Source organism: Oryctolagus cuniculus, chromosome 7 (genome assembly GCF_051225735.1).
Source record: "Oryctolagus cuniculus isolate XC-2025 breed Fujian yellow rabbit chromosome 7, ASM5122573v1, whole genome shotgun sequence".
NCBI lineage: Eukaryota > Metazoa > Chordata > Mammalia > Lagomorpha > Leporidae > Oryctolagus > Oryctolagus cuniculus.
This window is the reverse complement of record NC_142873.1, coordinates 91,211,257-91,236,110: the sequence shown is the minus strand read 5'-3', so window position 1 is coordinate 91,236,110 and position 24,854 is coordinate 91,211,257. Positions and strand designations below refer to the sequence as shown.

General features: G+C 37.6%; 1 long non-coding RNA gene across 6 annotated transcripts in view; it reads right to left on the bottom strand.

Moving 5' to 3' along the window:
* The window catches only part of LOC138850624 (uncharacterized), a 166,644-nt gene extending 164,511 nt beyond the window's left edge, over positions 1–2,133 (bottom strand). For 3 of the 6 annotated variants that reach the window (XR_016237237.1, XR_016237236.1, XR_016237235.1), the window contains exons 1-4: positions 2,000–2,133; positions 1,157–1,759; positions 519–606; positions 151–339 (exon numbers count right to left, since the gene is read on the bottom strand). This is a non-coding gene — a long non-coding RNA (uncharacterized LOC138850624). The remainder of the gene's footprint in view (positions 1–150; positions 340–518; positions 607–1,156; positions 1,760–1,999) is intronic. The other 3 variants (XR_016237240.1, XR_016237238.1, XR_016237239.1) reach the window with 2 other exon arrangements.
* Between the last annotated feature and the right edge of the window lie 22,721 nt (positions 2,134–24,854).

The following is a 24,854-nucleotide window of genomic DNA, read 5'->3' as shown; positions in this document are numbered from 1 at the left end:
TTTTAAGGAACAAACAAAAATGCTTTTATATCCATAGGAATGATCTTGTTTCTCCCATATCTTAATTAACTTTAAGGGTGGAATCATTACAAAATTTTAAGAAGCAATATTGAGAATTGCATAGCAGAGACACTAATGTTTATTACAAACCTGCTATTGTGTATTATGCTGGGCATTTTGCATGTCATCTCCCACTGGACTCTTGCAATAATCCATCAAGGTAGGTACTATTATCCCACTTTAGAAATGAACATGTTGAAAACTTTCTCAACATTCTACAGCATTGAAAGTAACAGGATATGTACCCAGATCCCTAATTCATGAATTCAAAATTACAACCTAAGGGAAAAAAAAAAAAAAAAAAAAAACAACAAGAAAAACCATTGTCAACAGAACCAATATCCCCTTGCTTTCAGACTCTTGTCAGATTAATCACCACTATAATGAACAGCACGATCCAAAGGGGTTTTCCTTCTTTGTATATTAGGGTTTCCAAGGAAGCAACAAAGCTATCTTACCATGTGAATCCTGTGGGAGTTCAGAGCCTATATCCAGGGAAAGTTGTAGAAGAGTTTCAAAGACAGCATTTTCTTTACTCTGGGCTCCCTTGAGGTTGGCATTGTACATAGTTGGATAGAAGAATTAGGAAAGGAGTAGAAAAAGTAGATCAGATTGGGGGAAAAAAATCTTACTTGTTACAACTTTAAGGTTAGTTTCTTTTTTAACATAATTCCATTTGGAGAGAAATAATAAAGCAAAGAGGTTAGGTGAGAGTGAAAGTGAAAACGAATGTGGGGGACACGCTTTCTTCTATGTAAGTGAGCACATGCACGACAGAACAGCTTTAAAAAATACCGAAAGCTTGTGAAGAATGTGTAAGAGCTCAAAAGAGAGCTCTCAGGTTTATGGGATTCCTCACTTCAACCAGTTCGTATAATTATCACAATAACTCTGGAAATAAAATAGCACAGTCAAGTTTCTCTAGCCAGTAACCTAAGGCTCAGAGTATAAACAAGCAGCACAAAGTAACACAGTTCTGGACAGGATTTAATGATGCAGCGATCTGACAAAACTACGCTTTAGGCATTCCCACTGCAGGCATATGTGTGTCTATGTGTACTTGTGGTTATATAATCCGAAATATAGCAATACTTACAAATAACTGAGGTCATAGATTAGCAACTCATGTCCACAGTGCTCTTCCCAAATCAATCCACCTAAACTCTCCCACATCGCTCCGAAGAGCAGGCAACTTTGATTGCCAGTCGCGCCATGTGAGCTGCTCTGCTTGGGCTGTGGAGGTCAGATGCACTTGAGACTTAATGACCTCCTCTTCCTCGCTTCCCAGAGCTCTCAATCAGTAGCATAAGAAAAAGAATCCATAGACAAATGACTTCACTTCCTCATTCTCAGGTGGAATGTCTCTGAGGAACCTTCTCTGTGACTTCTCACAGGTTCCCAGAGAGACTGAGCCTCAGGTAGCTACAGAGGTTCCTTCTCATTTATATGCTGATTCTTCAAAAAGTTCATGGGAAATGTCCATTTATCTGTTGACGACATTTTTCACAAGCGTGTTGAGGTGCTCTCTTGTACCTACTTGAGCTCCCTTCCATGTCCTCTGTCCTGTCCCCACTTGCAATGTGCTCCTTGAGATTTCTTCCCAAATAAACCACTTGCATTCAGTACCTATCAGGTTCAGCTTCAAAGGCGAGTCAAGCCAACACAAACTTCAGAGGAGAGGCAGAATTCAAACTAAACCCTGAAAAAAAAAGTGATACTACAAAAGGGAGGAGGAAATGTTGTTAATGTCTTGACAGGTGGGACGGGGTCCTAGAGCTTTAGCAGGAACAAAGCACAAAATATCCTCCTGTTTCGTTATTGATTTTTAAGATAAAGACATACTATTTTCTAGCTTAGGATACAAACATATATTAAACCTCCATGTTAAAAGGAATATATGACAAAATGGTACAGGGAAAAAGATAACAAAGGAGGTGACCTGAGTTTTTGTTTCATGTAGAAGAATTTCCAAATTTCCTCACAGACAAGGTAGTGAGCAAAGCAACATTTATTTAAGTCAGAAAACTCCTGCCACAGCAACCAGGATGGGGCCTCCAAGACAGGAAGACCTGAGAAACTACTTATCCTGGAGTCTTTTAAGCATAGTTCAGGGAACAATCAAAGAGTAGGAACAAAACCAACCAATCAGAAGGCTGGAATTGTAATCCAGTCTAGTCTGCTCATAACACAAAACAAACAAAACAAATCAGAAGGGTGAGATAGGAAACTTCTTTTCTCATGCTAAAATTAGAAACTAGCAAGGGTGGATTTAGCACTTTCGTCTTGCTAAAAGTAGATTTTGTGGTGAAGTATCATTTTGTACATTCTACTGGGCCTTCTGCTTCTCTCATTCCCACAGGGACCTGACCTAACTGCCTATTAGTTTATCTATCTCCTCACACGTGGATTTTAGACCAGTGAGATCCATTTTGGAATTCTGACCTCTAGAAATGTAAAACGGTATATTAGTTACTTATAATCAGTAAATTTGTGCTAACTTATTGGAGCATCAATAGGAAACCAATGCAAGTAGTAATCTTAATTTTAATATAAAATGAATCTACTTATTGTGATACAAATTCTTAGATATTATTGCAAGGTATAGAGAAAAATTATACTGATGGAAAATAGCACTGTCTATAACACATCCAAATGGGTTTACTGGTTATGATTTTATTGGAACTATTTTGCAACCTAAATTTTAAATAACAGAAATACAAAATAATTCCAGTCTGCACTCATGCAAATTTTGTTCTGTCCAGTACAACTTCAATTAGCTTCCCTCCCTCACTGAAGAAAAGGCTAGTTTTGCTTCAATTTATACATTCATTTCAATATTCCAAGTCTATAAATGTGTTTGTTCTTTGGATTCTCCTTTGAATTGGTTGTAATGCCTCAGCAGCTTTCTCATTAATGAGTTAAATAAAAACTTTTATCATGGTTCATTTTATATCTCTAAGCTAGTCATGATTTTACTCTTTAAATTACCTTTTAACAAAATTGACAGAACCTACATGCTGTTTAAAGAAGTGAAAAGAGGAACAGTAAAGGAAATAGAAGGTATATTATCAGACATTCACTTATATCAATATACCCTGAAGATTCCTAGCTTTGGGAATAGCTGTGTTGCTGCGCTCTGATAATTCCCTTGGAAGTAAATCACCTATTTTAACTTTCTCCCATAGTGGCTTTATTCTCAAGAAAACTTTCAATATGAGGCAGAAAAATAAAATACTTTGTCATTTCTAGATTCCCTGGGTCTCAGCATATGTGATTCTAACTGGATATGCTGTTCCAGGGTCTTCGTCAGTCACATCATTCATCCAGATAACTATATATTAAATATCAATAATGTGACTTGATCTAGAAACATGGACTGCCCCAGTGAATACGAGACCTTCATCCTCATAGAGCTTACGTTCTATTGAGATAGAACCCCCATAACAAAAACCAGTGAAGCAATTACGTAGCATACTAGAGGATGATATGTTAGGGGATGTTTTGTTAAAAGAAAAGGTTATAAAAAAAAAGGAAAGGTAAAGCAGGGGGATCTGGAACAATATCAGCGGAGTCCATCTTATAACATTAATTAGAGATCAGATGGGCCCCATTCAAAGAGCAGAATTTGAGCAAAATTTCAAGAGCTGAGCAAGGGAGCTGTGCAGGTAACAGTGAGAAGAAAGAATCAAACAGAAGAAACAAGGGAGCTGTGCAGGTAACAGTGGGAAGAAAGAACCAAACGGAAGAAAAGAGCCAATGTAAAGACTCTACTGCAGATAAACCATGGGAATTTTTAACAATAAGCAATAATAACAATAAATAATAACAATACACAATAACAGAAGCTTCATCCAGGCCTCCCATCTGGGTGAAGGGGCTCAAGCACTTGGGCTGTCCTTCACGGCTTTCCCACGCACGTTAGCAGGGACCTGGATCTGAAATGAAGTAGACAGGACTCCAGCTGGCACCCGTACGGGTTGCCTGAACTACAGGTGGCAGCTTAACTTTCTATGCCACAGCACCATCCCCATCTTGTACACTCTTAAAGCGACTACCCCTTTTCTTATTCCTCAGGGTCCTAATCTAACTGCCCATTAGCGGATCTAACTGTCACAGAGGAAAAATCACGTAGAATCTCCTTGGCCACTTTATGGACTTTGGCCTTAATATGGATCAAATGAGAAGTCTTAGGGAATTTTGAGCAGAGAAATGCTATCACCTAAATTACATTTTTCAAAGATTTATCTGCTATGTTGTGAACTGATCTAAATAAACAAACATGGAAGCAAGTTAAGAGGCTAATTACAGAAAATCAGGTAAGAAATAATAGCTTGACCCAGAGATCACAGTAGAAATACAGTTGTGGTGAAATGTAGCAGATTATGAATACAGTATGAAGACAGAAACAAAAGCTTTTTCTGACATTTTATATATGGTGTTTGCAAAACAAAACAATCAAGTATGAGTCCATAATTTCTTGACCTCGGCAAGTACAAGGAAATGGAAAAGGCTATTAGAATATTGAGTACTGCATCAGGAGCAACCTAGAGACCGTGGCAGCATACAAGAGGATGTGGGTAAGTTACATGGAAATACTACACTATTTTATATAAAGGACCTGGAAATTGACAGATTTTAGTATCTACAGGGAGCCCTGGAATCAATCCCCTGGAGATATGATGGACAATTTTTATACATGAATCTTGTATTCACAAGGAGACATTACCTTAAGCAGTTGCAATGTTACTCATTTAAAGAACCACATAGGAAAACAGAGTGTGTAAGTGCAGAAATAGTGTAGGAGGTTGGCTGTGGTAGGTGAAATGCATTGTCTAAATGGTTTAATTTTCTCAATAAAAATGGTAGTAAGATCCTTAGCTAACAGTGAAAAACAGAGGAGGTATTGACATTGAAGCAAAAGTGAGAAATATTCGTCAAACTGGGAAAATGAAGAGACTCCGAATGTATACTGCAATGACTAGCTGTGGTGAGTCCTCTCTTGAAATTCATAGTCATGAATCTAAAATGAGACAAGTTGTCTACTGGTATGTTTTCCTCCAACTACATTCAGCTATGGAGGCACAGGTACAGAGTAGGTAGACAGCTGGGTTTACTTTGGGGTTCAGCTTGCCAGATGAGTTTAAAATTTCCAGGACACAGAGGATATGTTTAACTTACTAAAACATGTTATATATGGGAGATTTTATTTTTTAAATATTTATTTATTATTTGAAAGGCAGAGTTACAGAGAGGCAGAGAGATGGTGAGAGAGAGAGAGAGAGAGAGAGAGGTAGAGAGAGAGATCTTCTGTCCACTGGTTTACTCCCCAAATAGCTGCAACAGCTGGAGCAGGGCCCATCTGGAAGCCAGGAGCGATGATCTTCCTCCTGGTCTCCCATGCGGGTGCAGGGGTCCAAGGACTTGGGCCATCTTTCGCTTTCCCAGGCCATAGCAGAGAGCTGAATCGAAAGTGGAGCAGCCATGACTCAAACTGGTACCCACATGGAATGCTGGCACTGCAGGCGGCACCTTTACCAGCTACATCACAGCGCCAGCCTCTGGAGGAATTTTAAATTTCTTGGTTATCATATCAGGAACTGAAAGCGTGTTATTCCCAAGGACTTATTTACTCAAAAATTTTTAAGACTCTCGTATATCTGATAAGAATTAAGGAGCAAGTATTAATAATAAGGTTGGATTTTAAAAGTTCTTATATTGACAAACTAATTTGGAAGTTATTTACAAGGAGATAAAAGTGTATTGTGATGGCACATTTTACCATGACAAATAATTCAACATTTCCTTGCTGTATCAGCACAAAATGTAGTTTCAAGTACAGCTGACATTTTCATTTATTGTTAGAAGTCTGTGTTTTATTTCCCAACTTATCCGTGTTTTATTTCCCAACTTGGATGACTGTCTCCTTTAAGCAGATACCCAGTTTCATTTCTTCTATGCCCTATTGAAGTTAGCAAGTGAGAAAGTGAATGGAAAATTCACTAATTGGAAAATGGAAAATTATCTAAAATAAACACCAAAAAATTAACAAGCAATAAAATCTCTGATTAAAGTGATCAAGCTTACTGTGTTTGGTACAATGTTTCTGTTTTGAGATGAAGCCCTCAGCACTGTACACAAAATATAACACAAATACTCAAAGCCATATTGTGGGTTTTTAAGTGATCTCTAAGGCACGTTCTTTGATTGTAGTTGTTGATGAAGATTAGCTCAAAGAAGAATTTAAATTTAAGTGTCATTACTATATTGTGCTTCAGTAATTTAAATATAACTTAAAAGATTTTTTGTACACAAAAATAAGACACATTGCCATGTAAGGGCCGTGTCTATCATGGTTTTAAGAAAATAATAAAATCTGAGGCAGATTTTATGACTAAAATATAAATCCCCGAAAAACTGTTTATGATGGAAATGCTGACAGACTGTAACAATAGCAGTGCTAGCAGGCGCCGCTGCAATACAAACATCATCAGCCAATTCACCTCTTCATTCATGTCTGTTGCTAAGTGTTTAGTTACTGTAAATGCTTCAGATTTTGCATAATTTATGTAAATTATTAAACACCTGTTCTCTTCCCAGAAAACAAAGATATGAAACAGTCTCCTTAGTTTAATTGATTCCTGGCTTGAGTTCTGTCATTGTTTCCCCAGCAACTACAAGGGAGTTGTAGCTCCCTGATGGTCAGATATTGTTGGAAAGAGACAGATGTTAGGAATTGATCTCTGAGACACATATATCTATGCAGTTTCTTATGTGGATGACCAAACATGTAAATGAATAAACTTAAATATCATTGTTCCTACTCAATGCATTTAGGACAAAATGTGCACACTTTCAATAACACTTATTTGGTAAGCAATTTTTGCTACTTTTTCCATACTGTTTTTTAATATATTTTCAGCATTAGCCTTAAATTGAAAAAAACATAAAGGGGTCATATTTTCCTTATTCTCTTCTACATATCTAGATCAAATCACATGCTTCAAAAATTTCCGAACAGCTAATTCAAGAGTAAAATGAAAACTACAGGTGCTGACTTGAAGCCTGTTAGATAAACAACACATTATGTGAGAAACCATTAATTGCTATTATTACTTTCCTCTCTAAATGACCCAAAAATTTCCAGACCAAAATAATATTGGAACCATCTACCACCCTAGACAGGGATTTTAATTGGCTCTATATTACACAAAATCATATATAAACTACAATTTGTAGTTACACTGAACCAGTTGAAATGTAATGTATTATATCTATAAATAAAATCTTTCTATGAAATTACTTTCCTTGTATAGTGTATTTTGTAAGTTATTATACTCATAAAGGCATTTAAACTTATTTATAAAACATAGCACTGATGAATCAATTGTTCTACAATTTAAGAGCAGACAACTCCAGCTACCACAGAAATCTAAGTTAATCACTGAAGTCATAAACTAAGAAGCAAGAATAGAGAGAAAGGAGAACAAGAAAAGTGTTTAAGTTTCCTCAGTCTATCATACCTATGTTCTTTAGCAGTATTTATAAACCTTGTCCATAACTGTATAAAATATTCAGCATTTGAAATCAATGTGGAAAAATATATCTTAAGAATTCTGACTTAGAACTCAATTCATATTCATCTATCAAAATGGCAAACTTTAACAGTTGGACTTAATGAGAATTTGAAATCAAAATGTTTTATTTATGTATTCATTCACTGGTTTATTCAAAAGACAGAGTGATGGATAAAGAGGGAGAGACACACAAAGAGAGAGAGACAGAGAGACAGAGAGAGAGAGATTTTTCCATGCACTGATTCCTTTCCCAAATATCCACAACAGCTGGGACTGGGTCAGATAAAAACCAGGAGCCCAGAACTCCATTCAGGTCTCCCATGTGGGTGATGGGGACTTGAGTACTTGAGCTATCATCGACTGCCTTCCCAGGCCCATTAGCACGGAGCTAGAGCAGGAGCAGAGTAACCAGAACTTGAACTAACACTTCAATAAAGGATGTTGGTGTGGCAAGTGTGAGCTTAACCTGTTGTGCCGTAATACCCACCCCCTCAGAATCTTTTAAATTAACCTAAAAGAAAGGAAAAAAAAAAAAAAAAACAAAAGCTATGTTAATTATGTAAACAGTAATTCATTTAATACAACTTGAATGAGGTCAAATTTTATAAAAGATAAATATCCAACATAATAGATGTTATATAAATAAAAAAAAAACTTGGACATTTAACTTGAGTTATGCTTCATAGTATGATGTCAGTAATACACGAAATGAAACAATATATCTAGTACATGGGAAGCAGATTTTGTAACTGCCATGTTTTTCAGAATAACAACAAAATTTCAGCAATGTTCAATTCCAGGCATTTTTTCTTATTCACATGTCTATGGCTCAGCTAGGATTTGACCAATCTTAGGTGGGCTCTTCTGGACTGATTTCTAAGACTGTGATGAGTCCAAATGTTTTCTGCCTATCTCTCATCACCTTGAACCATTGGGAACCTAAAGCGTATGCTCTTCACAGTTGAAGGCAGGAGCTCAAGCGAGCTAGCCCACCTGTATGACATATCTCAACCCCTTGCTTACATGTTACCTGCTAACGTGGCAGCAAAGTAACTCACCTGGTGCAGCCCAACATTAGTGGGATAGGGAAATATGGTCTTCTCATGGAGATAAAGAGAGACAGAGGGAATACTTTCTAAATGAATTTTTAATCTCCACAGGCAGCTGTTATTACCACTTTCATTGCCATTATAAACTGAAGCTTATAACTAATAGATAACTAATGCCAACTTCAAAGGGAGGATCTCTGGTGAGGTAGTGAAAGAAAGAAATCAGCCATTGCAGTGGAATTGGCCACATCCCTGCCCCCATTGGCACATATGTGCATGAGTGTGTGCGTGTCTGTGTGTGTGTAACAAGAGTTTTATTTTAGAAATGATCTTCAGATTGCATTGCTTGCTCAGAAGACTTTCTTGGCCCACGTCCTGTCCCATGATCTTCTGAGCACTGCCACTCTTCCACAGGAACGGTCTGCGTACATCAAGCTTCTTCAATATAATTTTATATACTGCCCAGCTCCCCACTTGCCATCCGTCACATCTTATTGAGTAGGGGTTAATACCTGTGCCAGCTTGGTTCAATCAAATGATCTGTCCAGTGGAATTTAAATGAAATCTAAAATGTATTGTCCTGCATATTTCCATCCGATGCAAAGACCTGATACACCCTGAACCTAACCGTGTATGGCAAAGCTTGGTTCAAAAAGAGGGGCAAAGAGGCTAGCAGATAAACTTGGAAGACATAAAAGATCTGACTTTGTTTCCGGTTCTTTGGTTCCTGGTTTACCTCTCATGAAGCCTAACCCTTCTTGGGCTCTGTGAGGTAACCTAATACCGATCAAATAATTTGATAGTGGGTAAATAAAGTGGTATTCTATCTCTTACACCCAAAATAACCTCGGCTCAAAGTAGAGAATTCTTGTGTTTAGATCTGGAGTGAGCATATCAATGGAAAGCAATAAAATTGTCTCTCAAATATTTCTAGTTCACTGCCACTTATATAACCTGTCACCTGTAGTTTTTCATTTTATTTTCAACAATTCAGAACTAAATGAAATGCAACAAAACTAAATTCAACTCAGTGAAGTACGTAGAGTGTATAAGATTATCTACATTTAATGTAAAGAACAGATGAATTCAATAACATAGTATAGAGATAGTTAACACACTTAGGTAATTAATTTCAGAAAATATTTCTAGATCATGCTTTTCTCTTTCTTTACTAGGACTCAGAAAAACACCTAAAATGTAGGATGATGTCACTTCTAACACCTCACATTGTGTGTTTTACTTCACACACACACAAAAATACTGTACAGCCATTCACCTGTGTATCCCAGATGTCCATTGACTTTCCTTTGTTTCCCTAGTCTTTTGAAAAGAAGAAAGGTTTAGAGAGCTGTTTTCTCGCTAATGTGATGAAACTATTGCTTATTTTACACTTGTTCACTGATGTCATGCCCGTACCCTGTATCTGCCAGCTTTATACAGAGTGTCCTTTGCTTCTGTCCACGATGAGCAAATCACATGCTATGTGCCCTGCTGCCTGCTTAACTCAATTTTCAGAAGATACAAAACAGAAGTCAACTGCTCCTTTTGTTTTTCCAAGACCAGCATACAAGGTTTTGATACGTGTGTTCATTTCTTTTCTAAATTGCCGTATGGTTCTACATCAGTTAGAAAATCTTAAAGTTTTAGCGACTATGAATTTTCTGTGAGTGCAAGAAGGAAAGAATCTGAATACAGAAGACTGCCATATCAAAGAAAATCTCTATGAATGTCTTCTCTATTTTGCCCTTTCTTCTCTTCTCATAGGTGCCTACACCTTTTCAAAGAACCTCTGGATTAAGATCATCCCATACAACTCCAACCCCACTTCTTCAGGAGAACTCCAATCCCCTTCATAGGTGAAATCTCATTCTCTGGATTCATTAAATGCTTGCCTCATATTCCTTCCACTTTACCTATCTACAGAATTATTGAAAGGACTAAATAAATTAACACATGGGAAAGGCTTAGATCAGTACCTGAACGCAGTATGTCATGAATATCAGCAGCAGCAGCAAAATTAGCTTCATCACCGATGTTTTTCATATGGCAGTGTTTAAGAAAATAGACACAAGAAGAATAACCTGGCTTTGCCATGCTGTGACCACTTGGTATTTATTTAACCCCTTTATAACACATTTCTTTATCTGTGAAATAAATATGGTAATAGAGCCTATATCATTAGATGATTATGAGGATTGAATGAACCATTATATACAAATTCTTAAAGAATTGTTGTCATTTAATAAGTCCGATGTGTGTTTTTTATTTTTTTAAGATTTATTTATTTTATTTGAAAGGCAGAGTTACAGAGAGGCAGAGGCAGAGAGAGAGAGAGGGAGACAGGGAGAGAGAGAGAGGTCTTCCATCCACTGGTTCACTCCCCAAATGGCCATAATGGCCAGAGCTGAACCGATATGAAGCCAGGAGCCAAGAGTTTCTTCCAGGTCTCCCACGCAGATGCAGGGTTCCCAACCACTTGGGCCATCTTCTACTGCTTTCCCAGGCCAAAGCAGAGAGCTGGATTGGAAGTGAAGCAGCCAGGACCAGAACTTGTGCCCTTATGTGATGCCAGCACTGCAGACAGCAGCTGTACCCGCTATGCCACAAATGTCAACCCCAAAAGCACTGAGTTATTATTTTTATTAAGATTACTATCCACATAGATTGTTCTGTGTCAAGATCTTGTAAAAGTTGTCTTCCTCAGGTTTGCCCCCAATGACAATGATATACATTGCTAATCAACTCCAAAGATGCTTGTGAACAGCTGCCCTATCGATAAAGGAAGTAATGCACACAATTAGCTTTTCCTGTTCAAAATTCTCACCAGTATCACTCTGGTCTGCTCCTTCCTTTATCAAATGTAACTATTAAAATAAGCACATCTATCAAGGACAGATGTTAACTTATCTTTCAGCTTCATTCTAAATACATACTGAGAAAGGGAAAACATATTTCTCCAATTAGCAAGGAGACTGTCTGCTCTTTGAGTCAATGGATCCCAATTAGTGTGTGGAAACACATTGGATTTCTTTCCTGCCCCACCCCAATGGGCTTACCTGAATCATAAAAGAGATATATTCGCTTTTAATGTGTGTTCTCTTGGTTGATATGGAAGGGCTGGGAGTTCAATTCTTGTTCTAACTGTTGGCAGAGAATGAAGATAGAGAGATTGCCAACACCCGAGGCAAAACACTATATCTAGAAAATACATAAACAATGAGAAATCCCAGATAATTATAAACCTCTATAGACTAGCTTAGGCCTCTTCCTATAAACCAGGTATGTCCTGTCTATTAACTTTATACTTGGGTGAAATCTACCTAAAAAGGTCTATCCTGGCTTAAACTACAATCTAGGTTTCCTAAACATGGCTTTTTACTCTTACCGATATTATCTTTTTATCTATAATATTAAAAGTTTTATTTCATTTCTAAGTACACATAAGATTATTATACTCTATCTAATATCTAATAATCTTCTGCTTAAAGTATACTTACAACATGGAATATAGTGAAACAGAAACTAAAATATCTTTTTGCACTGGCAAATTTAGGTAATTTGAGAACTTTCATTGTTTAATTCCCTGTAATGTTTTTCAATGGAATATTATTATAAAGCGCTAAATCTGTATGAACGTATGTTACTCAAAAATTAGGTAAAAATCTTGCATAAGGAAATATTAAATGTTAATTATAATCTTTTCTTAAGCCTCTCTTTTGCAGCTCTACAATCATTAAAATTTTGAAGTTTAATTTAATTTTTGTTTAAGCAAAGTGCAATAGAAAAGATTCAGTCACCCAAATAAAGCATTGCAGGGAAGTGAAGCTTGCAGTTATTTGTTCTGATATGTAAGTATGCCTGGAGGGCTGCTTCAGACTCCACTCAGGTTTGCCAGGTGCTCTAACTCCTGACTAGCAAGTCACACAAGCACACTGCCAAATGAAGACTCTTCTATTAGCGGCTGTGCATGGCACACTACAACATGAAACAAGTAGTTAAATGTAAAAAGGACATAAGCCATAATCACATGATTTTCATCTATACCAACAGTAGACAATTTTTCTATTTGCTGACATATTTGTACCATTATTATTCTCAATAAAACCAGGAGATAGCATGCAAAGCATATGCTACATTTAGGAGATATTTCTTCCCAACTACTTGCCAAATATACTAAAGTTCATTCAGTGTTTATCCCATTTGGTTGTTTTCTTTGCAGACGATAAATCCTTTATATTCTGAAACTTATAGTGAATTTAAATATCAAAGCCAAAAAGTTTATATAATTTAATATAGCCAAACATTTACATAATTTGAAAAGTAATTTATTTGTTATTAAGATTATTTAATATCACACTCTAGGTGGTATTTTTTTTTTTAGCTGTGAGAACCAAATCCTATGTCTGTCGTTTCTAATATTAATTCCTCCGTATATGAGTATGTATTTCCCAACATGTGAGTAACTTTTGCAAACTGTATCTCTTTGTCACAATTGTCTCATTTCTCAAATGGCAATACAATAGTGCATTATTTGTATTGTGTGTCAAAGAACAATGTCTGTACGTGGACACACTTTAAGTCTATAAAATACCGATATGATCTGTGTGTGATAGAGCTTGTACCTGTGAGACGTTGTGAGTCTGGGCTTTAGATTTGTCCAAACCTTTTAAAACAAAAGAGATGTCAGGTGTCATTACATATATTTCACATGGTGACACTGATGACTATCTCTAAATATTCCCTTTTGTCTATATTAGAGTATAAAATGATGGGTACATTTCAAATTATCAGTCTACTTTAGCGATAGAAATTTATTTGCTTGAAATAAAGTATCCTAAGTTTTTTTTCCCATGATTCTTATTTCTTTTTGATTTTCCAAGTGTTAATTAGGAAAACAGAAATTAGTTTATGTGTGTGAAAGGGACAGAAAAAAGAAACATCTGCAAAAAGAAATGAAAGGGTCTTAGGAGCATGCTGTGGAAGCAGCCCAATATTTTACACAACAGTCTCGCCCATGCCCCAATAACTTTTGTAGGTAGTCCCAGCCTACCCTCTCCACCACAAAAAAAAGCATCCTAGGAGAATCCTGGCACCAAGTGGGCTACCCAGTCTGATAACATAAAGCCTTGAGAGGAATTTCTCCTATTTCACGCACAGGAAAACGTTTGTCTAGGAGACAAGGTTGGGGTGGGGGGGGAGAAGCAGACTCCACACCCTCATAATCCCATCTGAATGTGGACTGAGCAGTCTTGGCTTCATCTTAAGAGGCACCCATTCATGCTGATGGATGACCCACCTCATTAAACCTTGCTACCTTGTTTACTCCCTGTCTCTCACCTGAAATTCTTTTCTTACAGGAAGATGTTAGCCATCTCACTAGCACAAGCAGTAAAAGTAGTGGTAAAATTTTGTTGCCACTTAAGTTTAGCTCTACATTTTCCATGTCTTTTACACTGATTTATTTATGAGTAAAATTGGTTACTTTTGATTTGTTCTCCTCAGAACAAAAATTAATCAATATGTCTTGCTTTATGTGTTTTCATTAATTTAGATTTTTTTTTCTGGTAGTGTATTTGCCCTCTTAAATTTTTTATAAGAAAATTAATGCTAAAGCAGGATAAGTGAAACAATAAACAAAGTCTTATGACCTCATTGATATTCTGCATTTCTTATATACATAAGTTGCATTTTGATAGTTTCAACATGCATGATTTGATCACTCTAAACACACACAAATTTCAAACTGTCTTGTAAATTGACAGTGGTAACCTAACCATACAAGATAAGATGGCCTCAAGGCTTGGATAAAGAAGCACAAGGATCAAACAGATGAAAAAAAATGAGAAAAACGCCCCCAGATTCCTCCTGGCCTGATAACCTGTCTAAAGCAAATAATTTAAGTGCTTCAAAGAGAGGTGAAAGACCTAACATTTAATGTGCATGGGAGAACATCTGAAAAACTTAATTCCTAGGTTGAAGCAAATTGAGTTTTTGAGGGTGAACAGAAGAGAGTGGTACACATCTTTGTGGTTTGGCTCAGTTAATAATTTTTCATCTCTAGCTGTTCAGAACATTGTGGTTACAATAGCTGGAGATTATTCTAGTTTTTCCTGCCTCTTACTCGCTATTGTTGGTACAATTCCACATTGATAACTGCCAGCATATATCTTTTGAGAGCAGTTTTTTGGAAGGCTTGTGGTTTGTTGGTCATGCTGGTCATGGCTGGTCATGCTCCAGGATAGAAAAGGTAGCAAAGGATAATAGGAAAGAAAAGAGATGAGTCTGGGAAAAGATAGCTCCAAAAGAGTAGAAAGAGTGCAGTCTCAGGGAAGAGTTAGGGAGAAAACAGCAGAGGAAACTGTATGCAAATTGGAGGGACACGGTGGACCTACATGGAGGGTGACAATACCACAACCCAGGACCCCAGCAGCCGAGAGCCTCTGCACTAGAGTTGGAGAGTGAGATGATACCAAATTGCAGCAGCCCAAGCCACTTGTGAAAAAGCTGCAGGAAGAGCCTAGAGGGAATCTATCTTGGAGCCCCATGGGGGATAGTGTATCTGTTAAACCTGAGGATAAAGAGGGGGGCACATTTTCTCTCTCCCTGATCACCCTGCAACAGTGTCCTGTTACAAGCTGATAAAGAACAGGTGCCATTTTAGACATACATAACAGCTGTGCCAGCTCATGTTGGTGCCCAGCAACCAGCCAAGCAAAGACTCCTGTTCTGGTGGGGAGAACAGACAGGGGGCTGAGTGCTTGTGACTGTGGGAAGCTTATATGCCAGGACTGTGAAAACACTGAGGCTGGATGAGAAGACCCAAAGTGTGGCTGGGACTTCGGGCAGTCACTGTGGGAGGTTTCACATGATCTGAGCTCCCAGGTTACCCGACAAGGGACACTGCTTAGGACTCTGAGCTTACACTGAGGACTGTCCAAATCCATTGTATAGTCCTTGTGGCTGACGAGACAAATAATATACCCACTGGGGCTAGCGCCCAGGCACTGGCCTCCTTTGAGGAGAGGAGCTCAGCTGAGTCTATGCCAACAGACAAGAACAAACCTCCCTTCTGATAAAAAAAAATAATAAAGAATAAAAAGATTTGCCAAGCCAAACCTGGGTGTGTCAAATCAGACACACTCTCCACCCTGAAGCACTGAACAGAGCTCCTTGGACACACTTGCCACATGCCTCTAGGTATTCCCTGAAAGCAGACACTCTAATAATCCACGCATAGTCCAAAGATAAAAGCCAGAGAGTGAAAAAACAAAGAAACCAAGGATTATCTCCACAAATGCTGAATAACAAACAACCATTCAAAGAAACAAGAATAAGGAAGACAACATGATACCCCCAAAAGAACACAATACTTCAATACTAGATTGTGAAGATGATGAGATTGAAGAAATGCCAGAAATGGAAATCAAAAAATTGATCATAGGATTACTTAAAAGTAATCAGAAGCAAATGCATGAATGAAATGAAATCCATACACGATATGAAAGAAAATTTCTCCCACAAAACTGATATCTTAATGAGAAATAAAAATGAAATCTGAGAAATGAAGAATTCAATAGAACAAATAAAAATGCAGTAGTAATTCTTAACAACAGAATTGGTGAAGCAAAAGAAAGAATATCCAACTTAAAGACAAAGCACAGGAAATTAAACAGTCAGACCAAACACAAGAAGAAGACATTAGAAAACGAAAAACACTGTTGGTTGTGGGGAGCAACCCGGACTAGACTAAATTACTCAAATTAAGACTTATTCTATGCATCTGCTCTCCCACAATATGGCGCTGGGAGAGGAGAAAATAGCTTCTACCCAGCTGCCTCCAGTTCAACCAATAAACAGCAGGACCTGCTCCTGATTGGAGGAGAGCAGCGTACTCGGCGTGTGGGCAGCCGAGTTGGGATTGGCGGAGGAGGACTATAAAGGAGGAGAGAGACGGCATGCACCAGGAACATCTATGGGGAACATCTAAGGGAACCCGTGCAGCCCCCGAGAAAGCCGGCCGGCGGTCTGCCGCTCCCCTGCGGAAGTGGGGAATGCGGCCAGGGGGAACTGCCCTTCCACGGAGGTGGAAGGGATAGTAGCCAACCCGGGAAGAACCAGCAGCAAACCCGGGGAGGGCCGAGCAGACGAAAAGAACAGCGCAGGGTCCTGTGTTGCTCCTCCACGAAGAGGGGGAGCGACATTGGTAATCTACAGGATACTATCAATCAACCCAAAATATGGTTCTAGGAGTTCCTGAACACATGGAAAGAGAGAAAGGATTAGGTCTTTTTAGTGAAATAATAACAGAAAATTTCCTCAATTTGGAGAAAGAAAGGGATATCCAAGTACAGAAAATACACAAAACTCCTAATAGACATGACCAGAAAAGATCTTCACCAAGACACATCGTACTCTAACTCTCTACAGTAAAATATAAATAAAAGGTTCTAAAATGTGCATGAGAGAAATGCCAGTTTACTTTCAGAGGATCTCCAATTAGACTTACAGCAGACTTCTCATCAGAAACATTGTAGGCTAGGAGAAAATGGTGAGATATATTCCAAATCTTAAGAGAAATGAAATGTCAACCCAGAATAATATACCCTGCAAAGTTCTCATTTACAAATGAAGGTAAAATAAAGACCTTCCATGACAGAAATTGAAAGTATTTGTCATCACCCATACAGCCCTGCAGAAGATGGTTAAGGATCTGATGTACACAGAAACACAGAAACATGGTCATCACTACGAAGGAAGATAAAGGAAGGAAATCTCCCAATAAAAGTACAAAGGAAATCCAAAGTAAAAAATAGAAATATTTATGGAAAATGGCAGGGCAAAGTCATCACTTATTAATAGTCACCTTGATTATAAATGGCCTCAACTCTTCAGTTAAATTTACAGACTGGCTGAATGGATTAAAAAACAAAACCCATCTATATGCTGCCTACAAGAAACACATCTCACCAACAAACATGCACACATACTGAAAGTGAAAGGATAGAAAAAAGATATTCCCTGCTAACAGAAACCAAAATAGAGCTGGTGTAGACATCCTAATATCAGAAGAAATAGACTTTAACGCAAAAACTCTTAAAAGAGACAAAGAATGATTGATTAAGGGATCAATTCAACAGGAAGATGTAACTATTATAAATGTATATACACCTAATTACAGGGAACCTGGCTATTGAAAAGAAATGTTAGGGGCCAGTGCTGTGGCACAGCTGGTTAAAGCTCTAGCCTGAAGCATCAGCATTCCAGATGGGTGCCACTTCTAGTCCCAGCTGTTCCTCTTCTGAGCCAGTTCTCTGCTATGGCCTGGGAATGCAGTAGAAGATGGCCCAAGTCTTTAAGCCCCTACACCCACGTGGGAAACCCAGAAGAAGCTCCTGACTTCTGACTTTGGATGGGCACAGCTGCAGCCATTGTGGCCATTTGAGGAGTGAACCAGCAGATGGATGACCTCTCTCTCAGTCTCTACCTCTTTCTGTAACTCTTTCTAATATATAAAATAAAACTTTAAAAAATGCTAAAGAATCTAAAGGGAAACATAGACTCAAATACAATAGTAATGGGTAATTGCAATATCCCACTTTCAGCAACAGACATATCAATGAGGCAGAAAATCAGCAAGGAAACAGCAGAATTAATCAACACTATAGACCAAATGTACCTAACAGATATCGACAGACTTTTCATCCTACAGTTGCATAATAAACAATCTTTTTACCAGTGCATGGAACCTTCTCTAAGACTGACCACATGCTAGGCCATGAAGGAAGTCTCAGCAAATTAAAAAAAAAAAAAATCGAAATCATATCATTCATCTTCTCAGGCCACAATGGAATGAAACTGGAAATCAGCAACTCAGGAATCTCTAGAATACATGCAAATACATGGAGACTGAACAACACATTTCTGAATGAACAGTGGGTCATAGAAAAAGATAAAAGAGAAATAAAAAAATTTCTGGAAAAAAATGATGATGATAATCCAACATATCAAAACTAATGGGATACAACAAAAGCAGTGTTAAGAAGAAAGTTTATAGCAATTGGTGCCTACAACAAGAAATTGGAAAGGCACCAAATAAATGAAATATCAATGCAACTTAAGAATCTAGAAAAGCAACCATAAACCAAACCCAAAACTAGTAGGAGAAAAGAAAATTGAAGAAGAACTCAACAAAATTGAAACTAAAAATACAGTACAAAAGATCAGCAAAATGAAGAGCTGGTTTTGTGAAAAAATAAATAAAATTGACATACCATTGGCCCTAAGCAAATAAAGCAGAGAGTAGACCCAAATCAATAAAAATAGAGATGAAAAAGGAAGTGTAACAATGGACATTACTACAAAGAGCTGGATGCCAACAAACTGGGAATCATAGAAGAAATGGATAGATTCCTGGACACATGCAGCCTGCTTAAATTGAGCCATGAAGACAGAAAACCTAAATAGACCCATAACCAAGTCAGAAATTGAATCAGTAATAAAGATTCTGCCAACAAAGAAAAGCCTAAGATAGGGTGGCTTCATTGCTGAATTCTACCAGACATTTAAGAAGAACTAACTCCAATTCTTCTCAAGTCATTCAAAACAACTGAAAGAGAAGGAATCCTCCCAAATTCTTTCTATGAATCTGTCATCACCTTAATTCCTAAGTACAGAAAAGATGCAACAGAGAAAGAGAACTATAGACCAATTTTTCTGATGAACATATATGCAAAAATCCTCAACAAAATTCTAGTTAATAGAATCCAACCACACATCAGAAAGGTCATTCACTCAAACCAAGTGGGATTTATCGCTGGTATGCAGGGATGGTTCAACATTCACAAATCAATCAATGTGATACATCACATTAACAAACTGAAGAAAAAACCATATGCTTATCTCAACAGATGCAGAGAAAGCATTTGATAAAATACAACACCCTTTCATGATGAAAACTGTGAGCTAATTGGGTATAGAAGGAACATTCCTCAACACAATCAAGGTAATTTATGACAACCCCACTGCCAGTGTTCTACTGAATGGGGAAAAGTTGGAAACATTCCCACTGAGATCCAGCACCAAAGATTAGCAGTCTCACCATTGCTATTCAATATAGTTCTGGAAGTTTTAGCCAGAGCCAATAAGTAAGAAAAAGAAATCATATGGATTCAAATCGGGGATTTGAGAGGGAGGAGGAGGTGGATTAGGGTGGAAGTGGGAGTAGTAGGACAGGTATGGTGGGAAGAATCATTATATTCCTAAAATTGTACTTACAAAATTTGCACTTATTAAATAAAATGTTTCTTTGGGAAAAAAAAGAGAAGGGAAGGGAAAAGGCATGGAACAAGGGAAGAATGAAAGAAGGTACAAGTGGAAGGTTATGAGTTTGGGTCACTCTACCATGTCTATTTTAATCCAATTACATATCTTTCTTAAAATCTTGAATGTCTTTGCCAGGTTTGGAGTATTAGAATACTTGATAAGAATCAAGGAAAGAATATGAATTTTTAAAATTTTTTGCAACACCAAATTTTATGGCCCCTTTCAATTATGATCTATAACCCAAGATTCTGTAATGCCATTTATCAACTCTAATTACATGCATAACTAAAGTCTTCGTGCTCTAACATTTATAACAGTTAAAGAAATTTTCTGGATTTGGATGCTTACACGGGAAGAATATCCTTACCTGATGAACTCAGCAACCCAATTACTAAAAAACGTTCCATTTGAAGGTATTAGAGATATGATTCTTCCTCTTCTGCCTCCGGTAAATTTCAGTAGTTTGAACAGATTTGAAATCACATATAGCTTTATTAAAGCTAAAAGAACAAAATGGAATGAATGCATTACTGACTTAGCAATGAACCTCTTATAGCTGGAAAATTAACAAAGGTCTCTAGAACACACACAACAATTGTTATCTACATTGTAAAGTGATTTTTAATTTACATGCAATCTTCTCTACAACTATTTACTTCTGCTCCAGCTCTCTTTGAAAGGATGAAAGGTCTTTGGAATCAATTCAATTTCTTCCCTATATGGCTGGTAGATCCTGACCCTATCACTTCCAGAACAAACTTTCTCTTGTCTTCCCTTCAAATGTTGTTTTAGAATCCATTATTGACACGCCAATTTTTCAATATCAAAACATGGCAGAAATGCTTGAAACTATGTTAGTGTTTATTAACCTGAATTATTCTTTCTTAGTTTTCATATTACAAAATGTAATGCTTTTCTGAATATTAACATTACTTGTACTTGAGAGTGTGAACTGGTTAACTCTGAAAATGATTTCAACTCCACTCTTGTTTAGAATAACTAGACTTTGAACTAGAACCTCTCTGGGGTTCTTGCTATTTCAGAAAATATATGAAAAAGATGGTAATTTAGCACCATGTGCCTTATAATTAACTTAATCGTTGTCAGCATGCAGCTATAAACCAAATACCAATTAGTCCTATTTGTATATCCATGGGCTTTTCTGGTCCTCTTTGAGTTCAGGTTTCTTATTTGTGTAACTTAGAGCCCCCCCAGTGTGCAAGGGAAAATGTTTTTTTTTAGACATTTTAAATGTGCAAATTAACTGCATATTTAGTTTCACTATGTAAATTAGCTGAGCTGATAAGTTCTTATTAGCAAAAGACAGGTTTTGTAAATGCTTAAAATTCAACAAATGTAGGAAAAGCAATCTGTGACATGCTTCAACAATCCATGAATGGTGGTTAGGTATTATGAGATTCAGTTATTGTCTAACAATCATTTAATCCCTATGAGATTCAGTTATTGTTTAACAATCATTTAATCCCTATAGCTACCTGTATTTAACAAAAGTCTATTTTTCAAATTGAAGTAAGAGTATGCATCAAAATAAGCTGCATTCATATATTAAGGCAGACAGGGAGTAAACTCAGTACACACATTTTAAGTACATTAGTTTGAAAAAGATTCACACCTGCCTTTAGAAAGGCACCCATGAGCAGAAGTTATATACATAGAGAGAGCCACAAACATTCAGAGCAAAAACAAAAATAAATAATGATAAGAAAAAAAAAATAATACAACATAGTTAGGCCCAAAATGTATTAGAAAAATCTCCCCAAAATATGATAAATGGTCACCCAAATTTCTTTCCTTATCCCAGTCTTCCTCGCAGATGTGGCCACAACACTTTATTCTAGATATTTATGGAAAAGACAGTGACAGATTCCACTTCCAAGCTTTGTTCATAATGACCTGCCCTGTACCTGTCTCCTTTGGCTTACTGGGGAGGAGACAAGCTCTACTGTGACTAGAAGTTCCGTGTTAAAGAAGATCAGGTCCCTGACATGGACTCCCTACTCTCTCATTTCACCATACACCTTGACTGTTAATTAAAATCAACAGCAACAACAACAAATAACTACATGTTTCCAGTATTTGAACCATTATACATTTTGGTCTGTTCCTTTGACCTAGAAAAAGAACTAATTCACTGAAAGAGATACAGACATAAAGGATACCATTCCAGCTTCCACTCAACTTCTTTATTTTCCTTCTAGCATAGGCAAGGCACATTGGGTTACAGAAAATGCTTTGATAGTCTATCTTCGGTTACGATGAAATGTTTTCATTCTAAGCCAATAAAATGGCGTCATACAAACAGCACTGGGCTAGAAAAAAGTGCTGTGATTGCCATATGTGGTACTTCAGAGCTGATGACATTCCAAGTGACTTCTCCTATAGTGGCAACTCCAACGATGGCCCTCTGTATAAGAGGTCAACAAGTAAAATGATTATCAAATTTTTATTACACCTTGGTTATCATTAACCATAACTCAAAATCCTGGAGATTCTTCTAAGAAACAGACACTAAAATTTGAGAAAATGAAAAATTATGCCATTCCCTTAGTTTTACTTCTCTTTTCTTCCTGGGGTTATGAGACATAAGCTCCAGCTCTGCTCTACTTCAGAGCAAGTACCTGCTAGTGTCTTATTTATTATAACTCTAAAATGATAGAGTACTACGCTCAATTTCTACAACTATTTCCAAATCTAATGCATCGTGGCACTAGGAGACAACAAGTGCTAATCCCCTGGAATAATGTGCTTATTGGCAGCTTTGCTGAACATACTCTGCTTCTGTGAACAAAGGGCTACTTTAGAAAATTAGTTGGGTTTTGAAACAGGATCTGTATGATAATAAACAAGTTGCTGAACCTCTCAGAACATTATTGTCCTCAACTATAAATAGGGGTTAACATTGTGCCTCCACTGTTGTTACAACGATTAAATGAGATTAGAAATGTGACAGTTCCTCATTTAGCCCTGGCCCTGCAGTCGCCTCTCAGCACATGTGTTGGCTTGTTCCCCAGTTGACTGCACAGCGTAGAGAGCATACATTTGCACAGCAGGTCCAGTGCAGGTCCAAACACTTTCAAGGCACTGTGAGACCCTTGGAAAAGGGTTAACAGAAGCTTTCCTGCCAGGGCAGGCAGGTTGTGAAAGAAAGACGAGATGCCACTTTACAGGTGATGGTGATCATTGCTGAATGTTTTCTTGGAGTTCCATAATCGACGTTTACAGAGAGGATGAAAAGAATTGTTTTCTTTTTTTCTATATATTCAGCAAATGTTTTGCAACTCTTCAAAGCTAGTAAAGGTAATTGACATTTTAGGTTTTTTTTTTTTTTCATTTTATTCTTACTTATTTGAAAGACAGAGACAGACAGAGAAATTCTGTATCTACTGATTAGCTCCCTAAATGCCCACAACAGCCAGGGCCAAAAGGCAGGCCAAATGTAGGAGCCTGGGACTCAATCAGTTTCCCATATGCATAGTGAGTTCCTATGTGTCTGAGCCAGCCATCACCTGCAGCCTCCCTGTGTTAGGAAGCTAGGACTGGAGATAGAGCCAGGACTCCAACCCAGGCACTCTGATATAAAATGTGGGCATCCCAAGTAGCATCTGAACCACTGCATCAAACACCCGCCCCTCCGAAGCAGAAATTAATCTTACAACAAACCATGCCAGGTAGGTCACGGAGGCCCTTATTATTTAGGTGAGAAAACTGAGGGTCAAAAATCTGAGTCCCTCTATCAGAAACACCTGTGGAGCTTAGTGTAGAACAGATCCCATGTATAGGGCTAAATCCAAGTTTGCCTGGCTTCAAAGGACATTTTCTTCTTACTGTGTCACATTGTCTTTCAACAGTAAAGTCTACAACACCTCCAAAGCTTTGTGCTTAATTCACCAGCCATGATTACACTCATCATCCCTATAAAATGAGTTCAGTATGAAAACTCTGGAAGATAAATCCCAGGGTGGGGATGTGAGGTTATTGTAATGACTCAGGCTGACTCCCCAAATGATACTGTGCATTATGAAGGGCTCGATTGTTCCAAAATATTTAACTGTACTTGGTTATTGGCACAAAGTGAGGAAGTAGTGAGAGCATTCCGGTATGTCAAGTACAACATGGTTAGAATGGACAGAAAACAAGAGAAGCTTTGTTGTGACAGTTTCTTTGCATGATGTCATTTGGTTTTTGTTAGGAAAATCTGTAAATGACATCTGTTTATCCATTTGTGAACAAGACAAAGCCAAATTTTGCACCACATCTCTCTGCATAGTCCCTTAAAGGAAGGCCCTTTGTAAGTGATGATGTGTCAAAAGTCACAAAAAAACTGTTAAAATTCTCCTTCTGCTGAGAAAATAGTGCACTTGATGGAGATGTGTGTGAAATGAATTAAATCCAGATGAGAGTGGTATTTCTGTCTCCATTAGCAACAAACACCCTAGAGAATGACATGTTTAACTTAAAGAAAAAATTGTTTGTGATCAGAATGGCAATTTCCTCAAGAGAGGCCCAAATGCAGACAACTCTACCACCTGGCTACGCCTTGACATTTTAGTTCCCACCATTCCTCTGGATCAGTACATGTTCACAAGTAGGTGACTTCAGAGAAAGTTTCACCACTATGTGGGAGAACTATCAGCAAGCCTACACATTCACTTTCTTTTGTTAGTTATAGTCAGTTCTCGAAATACTATCATTTCCCTGGCTCACTCCAGAGTCCCTATATATGCACCACGTGCATGCCAATCGGCTCTCTACTTCTGTCAGGAAATGTCCCCATGTGTTGTCTATGCATGCCTGTATAATGATCTAAGATCAACTTATGACTTGCCTA